Raw genomic sequence first — 5,000 nt, forward strand, 5'->3', positions numbered from 1 at the left:
TCTTGGAAAATAACAAAATCTAAAAGAAAAATCTTCTTTGTGGAAAATAGTAAAAAAAAAAAAAACCAAGTCTTCACCTTGGAAAATAACAAAATCTAATCTAAAACATCTTAAATAAAGCTTGTCTGTAGTCTTCTTTGTAGGCAGAAAATAGTACGTTACAGGACTCTCAAACTGATGTATTCCAAAAATAAAGAATTAAAATAACAAAGTCTAATCTATATAAGCGCTCTTGAATAAAGCAGTGTAAAAAAAAAAAAAAAAAAAATAGCAATATAAAAAAAAACCAAGTCTTCGTCTTGGAAAATAACAAAATCTAAAAGAAAAATCTTCTTTGTGGAAAATAGTAAAATAAAAAAACCAAGTCTTCACCTTGGAAAATAACAAAATCTAATCTAAAACATCTTAAATAAAGCTTGTCTGTAGTCTTCTTTGTAGGCAGAAAATAGTACGTTACAGGACTCTCAAACTGATGTATTCCAAAAATAAAGAATTAAAATAACAAAGTCTAATCTATATAAGCGCTCTTGAATAAAGCAGTGTAAAAAAAAAAAAGCAATATAAAAAAAACCAAGTCTTCGTCTTGGAAAATAACAAAATCTAAAAGAAAAATCTTCTTTGTGGAAAATAGTAAAATAAAAAAACCAAGTCTTCACCTTGGAAAATAACAAAATCTAATCTAAAACATCTTAAATAAAGCTTGTCTGTAGTCTTCTTTGTAGGCAGAAAATAGTACGTTACAGGACTCTCAAACTGATGTAGTCCAAAAATAAAGAATTAAAATAACAAAGTCTAATCTATATAAGTGCTCTTGAATAGGCTTCGTGTAAAAAAATAGCAATAAAAAAATACCAAGTCTTCGTCTTGGAAAATAACAAAATCTAAAAGAAAAGTCTTCTTTGTGGAAAAAAGTAAAATAAAAAACCAAGACTTCACCTTGGAAAATAACAAAATCTAATCTAAAACATCTTAAATAAAGCTGGTTTGTAGTCTTCTCTCGAACTGATGTAGTGCAAAAATAAAGAATTAAAATAACAAAGTCTAATCTATATAAGTGCTCTTGAATAAAGCTTCCTGTAAAAAATAGCAAAAAAATACCAAGTCTTCGTCTTGGAAAATAACAAAATCTAAAAGAAAAGAAAAGTCTTCTTTGTGGAAAATAGTAAAATAAAAAAAATAAAAAACCAAGACTTCACCTTGGAAAATAACAAAATCTAATCTAAAACATCTTAAATAAAGCTTATTTCTAATCTTCTTTGTAGGCAGAAAATAGTAAGTTACAGGACTCTCGAACTGATGTAGTCCAAAAATAAAGAATTAAAATAACAAAGTCTAATCTATATAATTGCTCTTGAATAAGCTTCGTGTAAAAAATAGCAATATAATAAAAATACCAAGTCTTCGTCTTGGAAAATAACAAAATCTAAAAGAAAGGTCTTCTTTATGGAAAATAGTAAAATAAGAATACCAAGACTTCACCTTGGAAAATAACAAAACCATCTTGAAAAAAGCTTATTTTTAATCTTCTTTGTAGGCAGAAAATAGTAAGGCGAAAATAAAGTCCCCTCTAAGCTCTAAAGTAACAAATACGACGTGTTAAAAAAAAAAACTAACAATAAAAAAAAGAACCAAGACTCCGTCTTGGAAAATAACAATCTAAATTGTGGAAAATAGTAAAATGAAATAAAAACCGACTTCACCTTCGAAAATAACAAAATCAATCTAAAACAAATGACATCTTAAAACAAAACTATTATTTGTTTCGGAGGTTGTCTATGACTGTTCATAGACCGCATAATTTCCACAGAACATTCTCAGAATATCAAGAGAGAAAAGCAGCGTTCTGCGGGAAATCATCTTGGCCAGTGATGTCGTTCTGGGTTTGGTCAGGCCCAGGGAGGTAAGTACCTCGTTATTCTCAAGGGGCCACTTTCCTCTTGCCCCAACCGGGAATCCAAAGAATGTGACCTTGCTAGCCTTCGTCAGCACTTTGACTTGATCACCAAGAGGGGTATAGTACGAAACTTTGTGCGAGGCAGCATCTGACAAGGTATTCTTTGAAAGCTCAAAACGGACGGTGACATCGATCACAACCGCCTCCTCATCTTTTGCAAACACGAGGTCAGGCTTTCTCATCTCTCCCGTCTCGGATATGAACCGTGGCTCTTTGTATACAGACCAGCCCAATCTAGCCGCTTCGTCTGCCAGAATGTTACTGATCTTGTTATGTCGCGCAATTCTTGCTTTCTGTACTGCAGGACATTGACCGAGAATGTGCGAAAGGGACTCGAGTCTGGCAGAGCATTTCCTGCAGGAACGTAAGGCCCCATCTCTGCCTCTGTTCAAGCTTTCTCTTGTTGGGTAAATATTTGCCCTTAGTTGTAGTGCTGCGATAAAGAAGCATTGTTTAAAGCCGCACCATGGCCTCAACCAAGCATTACTGATTCTATCATGCGCAAAGTTTACAATGCCCCTTCCTTGAACCGGCTTTTCGCACCATCTCTGAAATTCATGCTCCCTCCAATCGCAGGGTCTCGGATATACAGGTTCTTTTGACACCGAGTCCCTGAGAACGAATGTTGGGATTGCATCACTGTCACCCCCTGCTCGTACCCACAAATTACGGTATTCTTCCTCCATACCCTGCGAGGACACAATATTACGGGTGATAGCATCGGACGAGTTTGCTATACGTTGCAGCCTTCTAACTTGAACCGAAGGGATTGTTTTTTCCAGTTTCAAGATGGCAAGGCCTCCGTCTCGGGCTCTGGCATATAACAGTCCATCACAAGTTGAAGCGGGAAGGTGGAGCCATCCTTTTACCGCCTTTCTAATCTCTTGGTCCAACCCACGGAGAGTTGATTGCTTGCAGTCCGAGTGGTCTGCAGGATATAACAATCTGGGTAGGGCATAGGCATTGAGTAGTTCAACCTTCTGAGTTGGCTTCAGAGGCGCCTCATCGATTTTCGAGATCCATGTCTTTAGCTGACAATGTAGATCAGGCTGTATAGTGCCAGTCCAAGGGCCAATTTTTAGACCAAGGTATTTCGTTGATTCATCAGGTTGGATCATATGGACATCTTTATTTTTGATAGTCCATGGGTCGCAGTTGTTCACCGTATATTAATCTTTGGTTGGGCTTATCATGAAGCCCTGGCACTTTCTGGCCTGAACCTCCAATCCCGATAGCCCACAAAATGATTCCAAGATCGCTAGATTGGCGGCCATACCAACCCAAGATTCGCTCACCAACACCAAATCATCAGCAAACGCAAGAGCTGTCACGTGGTCGGTATCAATGGAGTACCCAACTCCGTGTGACTCTAGGGTGCATATCAAAGGGTCCATGGCAAGATTGAAGAGCAGGGGTGACATGGGGTCACCCTGTTTGACACCAACACGTATGCTAATTTCTCGAGTCGACTCGCCATTGCTTTTGAACGAGGTCGTACACCGATCGTAGGCGTTCTGGATGATGCCCACCACGTGTTCATCTACTTTCTTGTGCCTTAACACCCATAAAATATGAGCATGCGAAACCGAGTCAAAAGCTTTCGCTATGTCGATAAACATGACAGCCAACGGCCTGTGCAATTTCTTAGCATGTCTCATAAGGTCCTGTAGCACCTTAAGATTTTCAGAGCAGCCAGATGCCGCTATAAAACCACGCTGCCTTGGGTTTAAGGGACAAGCACGAGCAAGACGTGCAGTCATTATTCTGGAAAATAATCTCAGAATCATTGAACCGATTGTTATTGGTCTCCAGTTCCCCAATTCTTTCAGCTTTTCATCGTCCATAACCTTAGGAATAAGAATCGTCCTATTCTTTTTCAACTCTTTGGGAATAATTCCTGTAATCATCCATGCATTAAATAGGGCTGTCAGTGTCCGACCCTCGGGGTCGGCAGCACAGATTGCAGCCCTTGTTAGGCCATCTGGCCCAGCTGCTGACGTTGGTTTAATGGCCCGTATGGCAGTCTGAACTTCCTCCACCGAAATTAGGGGCTCAAAGTATTCGTTATTTGCAACACCTGATGACTTAAATTGGCCCAGGCCATTGAATGGCAACACCTTCTCCCATTTTTCGCAGTAAAAACGATATACATCTGCGTTCGGGATTCGGCATTCATGACGTTCAGTGCCATCCAGGACTAAGGACGCAAGAAGAGAGCGGTTCTTAAAGAAGAGCTTCTGGTGCTTCATGAAGCTTCCTCGTTTTTCCGCTCTCTTCTTCATCCAAGATCGTGTGGGTAATATCCTGGGTTTAATAATGTCGTTCTCGGGTTTTGAACGTTTGCCTTTGTTTTTCACCAATCTCATCGGACAAAGCATCAATGCTGTGGCAGTTTCTACGAGGGCATCATGTTGGCCCTCGCCGTTAAGCCAAGCCTTTATTGCCTCCATTGCAGGCTTTTCCAGGGTCCCAGAATTCTCATTCGTAAGCCGCTCAGCTGCTTGAGCGAGTATGGATGAAGTCCCCGTTGTTACATTTGGTGGGGGAGACAATGTCTCAAGAGGCCTAGAAGAAAAATGTAAGCTGTCTGACATGGGGGCCCCTGTCTTTTTACTTAGGTCCCGTCTCTTGTCAGAGACTTGCTTGTTGGTCTTAGTCCCAAGCGCTTCAGCAATGATCTTATTGATATTCTTTTTCCCCTGAAACTGCAACTCTAGAAGGGCCAGCTGTTCTACTTCCTTCAAAGACCAGCAGCTACGGTGTACCCCTCTCTGCGAGGTACCCTTTATACCATCTTTAATCCTTTCCTCATTACGGGTGACTGGGTGAGCATGCCTCTTGTGCTGCGAAAGGCCACTTAGAGTTGCAAAGCGTGCCTGGCAACATTCACAGACCATTGGTAAGCTTTCCTCAGTTAACTTTATTCCCCCACATTTGGGGGCATGACAGGCAATCGATCGGTGGTTTGAGTTGGTTTTGTCACATTTAGCGCACTTAAACACCAGAGGAATGTCTCTGTGTTTGATGTTAAAATGTGCAACAAGTT

General features: G+C 40.1%; 1 pseudogene; it reads right to left on the minus strand.

Annotated features, from left to right (window-relative positions):
- LOC142920992 (28S ribosomal RNA) overlaps nucleotides 1-5,000 on the minus strand; it is a 10,600-nt pseudogene that overhangs the window by 2,083 nt on the left and 3,517 nt on the right.

The sequence above is a fragment of the Petromyzon marinus genome, unplaced genomic scaffold, assembly GCF_048934315.1.
Source record: "Petromyzon marinus isolate PM22_M1 ecotype Great Lakes invasive population unplaced genomic scaffold, UKy_Petmar_22M1.pri1.0 PM_G_Scaffold_78, whole genome shotgun sequence".
NCBI classification, from domain to species: Eukaryota; Metazoa; Chordata; class Hyperoartia; order Petromyzontiformes; family Petromyzontidae; genus Petromyzon; species Petromyzon marinus.